Source organism: Meleagris gallopavo, chromosome 2 (assembly GCF_905368555.1).
Source record: "Meleagris gallopavo chromosome 2, MGAL_WU_HG_1.1, whole genome shotgun sequence".
In the NCBI taxonomy this organism is placed as follows: Eukaryota; Metazoa; Chordata; class Aves; order Galliformes; family Phasianidae; genus Meleagris; species Meleagris gallopavo.
The window spans coordinates 12,865,582-12,876,811 of NC_139405.1; positions in this window are offsets into that span (position 1 = coordinate 12,865,582).

The window sequence follows — 11,230 nt, forward strand, 5'->3', positions numbered from 1 at the left end:
CAGCAGTGACTTTATGACACACTCTTCTTGAACATCAGCTTCATTTTGTCAGTTCAAGTCTGACAGCTTTGCATTTTGTCAGCAGGAGTCTTCACTCCACTTGATGTAGACAGATTGAAATAACCCAAAAACTAAGCCATACACAAACTTCTGTACAGCAACAAATCTTCCCAGTCACTTGTCATCAGTGACTGCAGTGCTCTCACCCTGCTTGCAGAACACCAGAAGCACTCTTTCTAAAGGGGCAATATCATGCTTAGAATCACAGCGCAGTGAGCTGTCAAGTCTTATTTCCCCTCTTAATGGTTTAGCAAATGGGCTGACATTTTTTTACAAGCATCTAACTTGTTAATTGATAGTGTTTGCTCTTGGCTATTATTTTTAAGAGAGCCTGTTCTGGCCACAGTACAAACATCCCTTTTGCTGCAGGCTGCCCCTTTGTCTAACAATCTGATACATAGAGCCCATTGACTGCTTCACTGCCCAGAAAGAGATGAGCCTCCCTAGATACAGAGCTCAAACTTTCACTAATCTCCATTTGGGCTAAAATTGGTCATGTTAAAAATGTTCAAAAAAGTGACTATTTCTGTGGAAATTAAAAATTGTTGATGGAAACTTTATGGCATAAAAAAATAAAAATAAAAACTATATTGGTACAGCAGGAAAGCATTTCTTGCAACTTATCCCTTAGCTATTCCAGTAATAGTTTTCAGAAGAGTAGCACTGACTCAAATCACCTAAGAACATGGTTGCAACCTTCCTTCTTCCCCTAGAATTTTACCAAAATCATGCAACAATGTCATTATTTTTCTTTCAGTGGGCTAGCTTCCTACTCACATTCTGATAGTAAAAGAGAGTTTCTCAAGAGAAGTGAAGTCTTTAAAAAGCTTTGCTCACTGCTGGGAGGCACTCTCAGTTTCTGTTTGCTACAAAAACTGCTTTCCTCCTTGCCCTTGCAGGAAAGAAATGAAAGGACAGTTTGTAGAACTGAGCACTTCGGTCTTCTGCAGATTCAGTCAAATTCACAAGTAATATGAAGGGATCAGTCACACCTGAAACAAATGTCACACTTCCTCGATGACAGTGAAACTATACTGCTTTCCACTCACCGCAAGGATAGTTAACATTACTGCTCAACTGTATGGCTTTTCTACAATAAACTGCCCTTCCCTCAATAAGTATGCATCTCTGTGCACAGCCAAAGGAAAGTGGGAAGGTGCCTACCCAAGCCTGATGTATATCCTATGAGCTGTACAGGATGGGTGCAGTGGGGCCTGCCCTTCCGGACTGGACGCTGCTCTGGAAAGCAGAAAGAAAAGAGGCTGCTCTATAGTTAAATAAATTAATAAAAGAAACAGAAAATAGAATCTTTCCGACTATGCAGGACAGAGTAAATCTAGCTTGTGTCCTGTCCTCACCTACACAGTGCCTCAGGGAACCTTCTCTGCTCCAGCATTAGGCAATGTGAACCTGGGTGTTTTCAAAAAGTATGTGGCTGCAGAAGTGTGTGAGAGGCAAGAGACACGTTCAGTTCTATGTAAAGAAATGTTGCTCAGGTGAGTTGCCGTCTCATTTCTCGTCCTAGATGACAAAATTCCCTTTTGCACAATGGATTTTTCCTACCAAACACGAGGGAGGTGGCATACATACAGCTTCTTCAGCTGCTGAAGCACATTTAGGAGCTTACAGGACAAAAGAGATGGGGGTAGGTCTGCAGGGCCCACAGCAAGGAACACAGTTGGCCCAGGAATTCCACTATTTTTCATGGCTGCTAGACAAAGGACTCTTCCCCCTCATGAAAGGCCCCTCCTCTTTGATCGAGATTCAGAACCCAAAGAATTTTAGGAATTATCCATCACTTAATGAAGCTGCATCCAGGCAAGGACTGGACAAGTCATTAAGCTACAAAGCAACTGCATTGCAACAATTACCAAATCTCTATCAATTCAATTTGTACAAGCATATATTATTCCAGTAATGTATGTATTCAAACATAAGTGAAATTAATTTAAAAATATTTAGCAATAAACACTTCATGTTTTCTATCAAAAAAGAGTTCTGTGGTAGATGTTTACTCCTATATATAATGCATTAAACAAATGCATTCCGATTTACCCACATAGTACTTATATATAAGTTCAGAATTATTCTGCTTAGATAGGAAAGTTAAACTACCTAAAAATTGGAAATTTAGTCATGAGAGATGACTTGATGGTGTGTTTTAACAACATTAAGGACAAGCAGTAAAACAACCAGATGTTTTGTCATAGGTTTAAGGAGAGAGAGGCTGAGGGAAGCCACAGGAGAAAGAAAGTAGGAGATAAGAGAGTGGTGAAAGGCAAAGGCTGGTATCAGTAAGATCTCCTACTGCTGAGTATGGCCCTTATATGTGGTTGGCAAATACAATAGACACGCAAAAACAAGTTGAAAAAAATCTTCTGAGGAAAAACCCTATAGCCTTATATGCCTCTCTCAAGTATCTTCTTTAGCGATCTTGGATTTGGTTTCAGTGTAATATGAATAGACCTATCTACTTACAAAAGCTCCCCTCTTCCCACCAGTCTTGTTTGTTATTTTATGTGTTTCTGCATCATTTGCACAGTTTGCTTTGATCTACATTCCCTCTGGATGTGCGGTTTCCTTTTCGGCTACCAAAAGGAAAACTGTTTGTTTTGAGAATTTGCTTATTTGGAAGCTCTGCTGGCCCAAAATACCTATTTTTAATCCAAATGAACACAGCTCAGTGCTTTCAGCTCTTCAGCACTGGTTGCCTTCCTTTCAGGAAAAAAACTCTTTGGAACAATAACGACCTCTTCATACGCTAATAAAATTGCCAAACCATAACCCTAGCTGGCATAACTGAGAGCATTCTGTTTGCTACGGCCAAGTTCGAATGTTTACACTCAAGCATAACATGATCAGTGATGTGCTTCTATTTTAGCACCATCCTGAAAGGGTCAGCATTTTGTTCCACGTCTGACACCCAGCAATATGTACCATACTGTGCACTAAAACATCACCAAAAGAGGTCATTAGGAATTCTCTCACTGCTTCTCTAATGCAGAGCTAATCTATCTTCTGTTGATGGCATCATTCCTGCTGCCTCCAAGGGTAGGCTGGGCTGCGGTGCATTTTCAGTGTTGCATATGATGTGTGACATTGAACATAAAGTCTGAGCCATTTTAATCCTCCCTCCTTCTCTAATAAGCACCACAATGCTTACACACTAGGAGCAGTCCATAGACAAAACACAGCTCATAAATAACGTATAAACAATCTTCAAATGAGAAGAGAAGACAGGACACATCCTCGGAATGACTCTTTGACTGGGAAACAGGATATATTCTTCAAGGACCTTGCAGGAGTACAGTCCCAAAGGACAGTCATAGATTAGATCTTTTCTTCTGTGGGGTTAGGCCACAGGAGTTAACTTGGGAAACAATTCAGATAAACAAAGTGCTGGCAAGAGGAAGGACACTGTTAGATTTTACTTCCGTGTCATTATTAGATTTGGGCCTTCCATGTCAAGCTTCACATTAAGAAATTAGTTTTAAATGGTAACAGCACTGACTGACATCATCAGTATTGGAAGGTAGGAACAACCCCCTGCAATTCTGGAGACAACTTAACTATTGTGAGCTTACTCTTAATGAGACAGCCTGGAATCAGAGTAGCCTGGTCTGTTGAGTGAAAATAAGCACAAATGTAGTAGGGTCCCTTAGTAAAAATACAACTCTTGGCAGATCAAGTGCAGAAGCTGGAGGGTTTGTGTTTTCTTCATCTGTAGGCCAGTACACCACATGCAGTCAAAGGCAGACATGCACGTTATTGTTTTTTTTTAGTAAAAAATGGATGAAGGAAATTTGCATGTGAACACAGAGACAGTGCCACATGTACAGCAGCATAAGTAGTGGGAGAAGCAGAGCCCCTGCTTTGCATAAAGAAAAATCTACCTCATAAAAACAGAGCTAAGCCCACTTCATGAGAAGAAATACAAATAAAAGTGTTATCAGTGATAAGTAACTGAAATGTCTAAGAATAGTTCTCCTCTTCAAACAGATATATTTGCTGGAAAAAGAAAGGAAGAAAGAAAGAAAGGAAGGAAGGAAGGAAGGAAGGAAGGAAGGAAGGAAGGAAGGAAGGAAGGAAGGAAGGAAGGAAGGAAGGAAGGAAGGAAGGAAGGAAGGAAGGAAGGAAGGAAGGAAGGAAGGAAGATGTGGAGCAATGTAATGTGTGTGCCAACTCTGATTCACCTGTATGAATTCAGAAGAGGCTTTGCTAACAGAGGAGGCAAATATATAGAAGACATAGATTTCTAAGCTGCTCTGTACCCAATTGAAAAGGGAGAACAATGGAAGTGATGCCCCATCCCTGGAGATTTCCAAGATGAGGCTGGATCAAGCCCTGAGCAACCTGACCTAGCTGTGATGTCCCTCTTCATTGCAGGGGTGTTGGACCAGATGAGCTTTAAAGGTCCCTTCCAACTCTAGGATTCTTGCAGTTCTGGCAAATTATTTCTTACTAAGTGTACATGGACAAGGTAAATCCTAATATAAAACTATGTTCTTCCATACTCATTCTTTTCCAGCACATTTCTTTGTATCTTTAAAATACAAGACATCAATAACAAGGATACAGTAGAATATAGTGATGGCACTCCATGCGATTCATTCCATTAAGCCATGTCCACTGTCTCACAAAGTAAAAAACAGCTTCACAATATCACAGAAGAGAACTGGGACATAAGGCACCTAAATAATGGTTCTAATGGAGAATTCTTTATTTTTTCTAGATTTAAAAACATATATGCAAAGTAAATCTCTAATAAATAAGCTAAAGGCAGGAAATACCACATAGCTGGCAAGGCATTACAAAGCAACACACTTGGGCTATCCCAAAGCAGGCCCCAAGAGCAGTACCTGCCCCGCTGCCTGCGCATTGCCTCAGCTGCACTGCCTGCCATCCCCTGCACTGCCAGTACCAGAGCTTGCATCATTAAGACTTGAAACTGATCCACTTCAGTGATTAGGCTGATCCAAGGACACGGACAGAAGAGCAGGATTTAACGGGCAGGCGGGCAGGAAAAGTCTTTTAACACTTTAGAAAACATTGACTTGGTGGAAGGAATTGGCTAGCTCAAGGGATTAGTAATGAGATACTGAGCCCCTTAGCTCTAGGTCACCAAACTGAATCTGGTCCAGGTCAGCAGAAATCAAAAGCCGTTACCATTCAGTGGCCTTCAGGAAGTCAGTTGGTGGTCTTACCCAGCTACTACGGCAAAATACCTATGTTATCATTACAGATAACAGCAGCACTTGTGGGAAGGGTTTAGGACTGGCACGGTACAGAAGACTGAACAGAGAAAGATGTCCCAGCAAACAGACGAGGTTGGGGTTCAAGAAAAATGAGAAAACAGCTCCCTGATCATCTATAGACTTTCAACACGACTTGAGGCACAAGATTAAGGACATTGCTCATTAAAGGTTTGTTTCCCCATTGCTCTGCTCCTTGCAAGGCATTTGTCTCTGACATTTGTCTCTAAATGTCTCTGATACAATAATTGAAATAATTGTATTTCAGGTCCCAATCTTTTAAATAGGAATTACCAGCTCACTGGGCTGCTGCTGGAGATCCACACAAAAGAGCTGATTAAATACAAAAGCTAACCAAGAAACCAAGACAGGGAAAAAAAACCCTTTTTAGATAAAATCAGCTCTCTAACTCAAGAGCAACGTTTGGGTATACATAAGGCTTCTATTCACAAAATCCTACAGGAACAAATTAACCTTATAACAAAAAGTACCCTTCCGAAAGAAATCACACATTTCCACTGTTACCCAGCAAAGTAGCATCAAAGAATTCAGCTCCTCCTAGCTTTTTCCCTACATAGGATGAAATTCTGTATTGCACGGGAGGTCAAATAGATTACCATAATAGTTTCTTCTGGCCTTGAAGCAATGAAGCTGGAGAGAGAATCACAAGATATCAGTCACTACTGAAGGCAAGATAGCAGGCAGCATAGCTCAGTGATAAGGTGTGACATGGCGGAGTAAATCTGATGTTCTTAGGCTGTGCAAAGCTGGGAAACTGACATTTTGCTTTCTTTGTTGCCCCTTTGGGACACCGAGAGATGCAGTTATTATAATAATAAGCACAGTCCACTCTCAATGCAGCCTAAGTATATTGCCTCTTAGGGGAGTGAGTGTGTGAAGGATTGAGAAACACTAGTTATTTTCAAACTGGATTAAGTCTTTCAAAAGCTAATAGGTTTTCAATGAGCTGTGGTGCTGCTGCTGCAGCTGCTCTAATTTGAGAATAAAAGAATGCAGGCTTTGTGCCTAGGGACCTGTTATTGATCTGAGCAAGGAAGATGGGAAGGGAGGGGGTAGAAGAGGGTTATCCTCCTTTCAGCTGAGGTGGGGGCATTCTTTCCAAAGTCTCATTATCTGCTAGTAACAACAAAGCCTAACCCCATGACATGCTGCTCTATACAGGATTGCACTTGTTGAGAACTAAAAGCATTAGAGAAAAAAACCTCCTCTAGCTACCTTGCACAGCTAACCTCATTGAGGGCCCACGAGACTCAACAGATGGGTCTCGGGACGCCCTCATTAGGAGACACGCCCAGCCCTTTGCATCTGGTGCCTCACTCTGTGCTGTGCCATGCACTCATTAGCATTGTGGGCTCACAGATTCCTTAGCACGTGCTTCCAATAAATATTGGAAAGTAAGAAGGTAAGGCTTCAGGATGCAAAATGAGGGGTTGCTCACTAGGCTGGGAAATCCTTACACACACACACACACGAACACTCCCTTGTAATCCCAGAGAAGAGGGGACAATAAAAGGCAGCCAACCAAAAACATGCATTTAAAGGGACAGGTGTGGAACTGCTTCCTTTCAAATTGTAGCGGAGACTCATTAGTTCCCCTCTGCCATAGTAAATAAAAATCATCATTACATATGTTGAAACAACAACAAAAAACCTGACAATTCAGAACAACACAGAGACTGTGGATCTGCGAGAGTCTGGAGCCCTTTTCAGACACAAAGTGAATGCATACTGGATTATGCCTTCAAAGAAACTAAGTAGTTTTAAGGTCTGGTTCTTTTGGGCCCTCTCCAAGCTTGTCCTTCATTACACTTGGAATGGTCCCTCAATTTAGGGTCAAGATCAGGAGCAAACAGAAGGGAAAATCATCCATGTTTGAAAATGATGTGAGACATGGAGGTAGAAATGTAAAAACTCCCCCACATACTGAAGAAAGGACAAGAAAAACCTTCAGTCAGAGAGGTCGAGTGACCAAGCGCAGCATCTGGCTCATACTGTCCATCCAAGAAAAAGGCATTTTATCCCCCATCTCTCCATGATGCCCCTGGCATGCTCTTATTGCACTCCTTCTCATTCACTTCTATTAACACTATCCTGCTAGTCGTTGCAGGCATCTTGATCACAGCTGACTGGTGCCAAAGCAGGACTGAGAAAAGCTCAAATGAACTGCTGAAGTTAACATGGACCTTGTTCGAAGTACTGAATGCACCAAAACTCCCACAGTACACTCGCACTCTTCTCAGTGTTGCTGTTGCTAACATACGGATGTGTCAAATGCCTCACTGCTTGATCAGTGACATAAAAGTCACCAGTGCACATTCAAGTAACATTTGCATGCCAGTGGCACTGTCGTAACACACAGAGTAGTCAAGACTTTTTAAGACTTGTGTGCAAAACACGGACATGAGGAAAGCTTGCTGTTAGGTCCCTTGCCTAGGACCTTGTCTGTCTGTACCACCAAGGATGCTGTGCTATACATCTTCAGGACCTGTGCTTTGTACAAAAATACATAGCTGACAGAAAAAAATTCCTTCTGCCAGCTTTCAGCAATGCCAAGGGACTAGACAAATGCATGCCATTGTGCCACTGCACATGTGTGTAACTCTGCCCTCTGGAAAACGTTTCTCTTATACATTAGCAGGGACATTCCCACCCACCAGCTTTGAGATCTAACTCACTGACCATTCAAACACATCCCTAAATGAAAGCTTTCTGTTCCCCGATCCAGGAATGTCTATATTTTCGACTGAATCTGGATTTTAGTAATCCTAAGTCTTCTAAATTCTTCTTCATGCCAAATGAAGCAACTCCACTTACATCCCCCATGCAGTACTAACCCAAGGCCCAGAATATCAGATCAGCCATGGAATAACAGAAGGCAAGGGCAAGAAACCATATACTGCTCACTCCCATTTAAGTTTACTAATTGCAATCCCCTTCTTTTGAGTTATTTCCTTGGCTACAATGACACGCTTGCATTCTTCAGTACTGCACCCTAGGATAATGTGGGATCGATAACATATTGAACAAATACAGTCATACGCATTTAACAGTGAAAACAATCTACATGAAGGGGAAACTTCCAACATTTTGATACTTTCATCACAAGAAAATGAAACTTGTTCTGTTCTGAGGACTTGATACAATTAGCTAAAAGAAGCATCCTTGCAGACAGCTGTGTAGAAAACCCTGCCAGGAACTTGGAGCTGTCTTACAGGTATCAGTTGCTTATTGGAGACAGGGCTCAGCCCAGGTTTCAGCACAGACATTTCTACGACTGACAGGAATAGCTGAAGCTGCAGCTTATCAAAAGAAAGTGTCATCTTGTCTGTGACAGACGTGCCATTACTGCTCAGTGTCAGTCTCTGCACCTTCTGGAAGCTACTCCAGTTCGATAAGCTGCCACCCTGCTCACACCTAAAGCTGTAGTCAGAGCTCTCTGTGTGTTCAGAAAGCAGAGATTTGAGATCAAACACCTTGTGTGTAGGAATCCCACACTGAGAAGGTAACAGGACGACAGAGAAATTGAGATCACCAGCTCAGGCATGGACATCTGATCCTCAAAGGGCTAACAGGGAAACAAACAGAAAACAGAAAAGGTAATATGCATATAAATAAAGGAAACTGGAGGAGAAACGGTACTATTCTCTAGAATGGAGTAAGGTCTCAATTTTAAGCTGTGACAGAAAGCAATAATGTTATGGATTCAGTTAATTAGAGCTGGATAAAACTTTAAGGCTCTACAATAGATGCAAGTTTAGGCTCTACAGCTTTCAACTCTGTCAGGGACTTTACTGGTTCTCACTACAGTTATTTCTGAGCACCTCACAGTCTTTATTTTTTTCTTATTCTCAGAGAAACCTCTGAGTTTGATTTTGAGCTTTTAGTTCCAAAGAGATAAGGTACAGAAAAACTAAGATGGGAATTTCAAAGTCCCAAAAGGCACATGCACAGTGTACAAAATGGGGCTTTAAAAATGTAATTCTCTTGTGCAACACACCCCAGAGAAGCAGGAAAGTGTGTGCCTGCAGCAACAAACTGGAGTTGGGTCTCCATTCTTCTCCAAAACCTTTTAATATGTTTGAAAAACTTGCCTAGAGACACGGCTTTAAGAATTTGCCTGACTTGGAAGACCTGAAGCCTTTATGGAAGTAGGCTCGTACTGCTCAGCATCTGGTAAGCTACTCTTTCTCCTACCCGAGCTTCTGCCTCTTGCTCAACTTTCTCAACACAGGTAGGTTTCTTCCCGATCCATTTGTGAAATAGTCTTAACATGGGGCGTGGCCTCCTCACTAAATGCTTTCTAATTAGTTTCTAAACATTAAATGATAATGGAAGTGCAATTCCCATTCCATTCAGGTGATGAAAACCTTTACAGGAGTTCAGTCTCACTTAGTAATTAGAGAAATTAGCTTTCTAACTTTAGATCACTCAACTGTGCAAATGTGTTCATCTGGTGGAATGTGTTGCTCTGAAATGTGTGTCAGCCAAGCAGCACGGTACAGCCTCTATCTCTGCCTCCGTGACACTCGCCCAAGTGGGGAGGTCAGTTGCAGTACAGCAAGAGGAAAATAAAGTGTTATGGGTATATTATAGGAAAAGCATTATCTAAAAGCTCACTCATCCATGATTAACTGCACTGATACAGTTTTCTCCTTGCAAAAGGGATGCTTAACTCCTAGATAAAGGATTAGCCAAGTGGATGACATTGTCCATCTTTCAGTCTGTCCATAATTATATCTGAAACTGTGATGAACAAGTTTAGCCAGTAGCTCATATGGATAAGCAAAAAAGTAACTTAAAAACTACCTTGTATTAAAAAAAATCTGTCGAGAAACAAAGGGCTCCTATAGCTTCATTTGCTTTGGAATGAGGTCATCAAAATTGACGAATTCTTTATGACTGCAGATTCCAGTGGTAGCTCTTTCTACTGGTTTTGAAGGTTGGTAAAGATTGGACCCTCACCATTATGTAACCACCTTGGTCTGCATTTCAGCAGTAAACGGCTCAGCCACTGACCTGAAAACAAGATGGATCAGGTCCCCAAATGAGGAATTTTCAGGGGCATCATTCCAAACTTACCTTCGGGCATCACAAATCTAAGGAAATCCTGTGGGATTGTTCACAGCCGTGATTTAATGACTCATAGAGCTTTAAAAGGAAATTACAACTTTCCTAACACAAAGCACTGACTTTGGGACACCTGACCCTTGTAGGCCAGGCGCTCCCTCTAAAGGCTATGATCCTCATCCCATTGAAGTACTGGGCATTCTCCCAGTGGCTCTGATGAAGCAGGATCTAACTGCATTAGGAAACTGATTCAGGACTAAAGCAAAGTACTCTCTGTAACACAGGACCTTGGCACACAAGATGTTTGTAACAGCTTCTAACGTGGATGTAATATAATTATGTCAGAATAGGAAGATTAACAGGAAGTAACTTTACGCAATGTAAAAAGCTGAGAGCCAGAAATTGAAAAGTTCTTCACCGGCCTCAAAGGAAGATATGTTGGCTCTGCACCTTGTGTGACATGAACACATGTAAGAATGGCATTACACCAGGAATTTCAAATACATCAGTCTCAGACCACTCAAAGCAACCACAATTCAGGTCCCACCTGCGCATGTAGTGATTTATACATTGCTGTATACACAGTGGAATGGGCATGTGAGAAAAGATCCTCAAGTGGTATAACACTGCACACTCCATTGATTTTCAGTGCTGAGGCTAATGGCCCTGAGAGTTCAGTGAAGAAAAACAGGAGATGGGACTGATGGGACTTCAAGAGTGAAATTCGGGCCTCAATAAGTTAAGGAGATTTTGCTACTGACTTCTGCGAGGTCACCATGTCTTCTAGAGCTGCAAGACAGAGGGCTTGCAATACACTTCTATGCTACTCA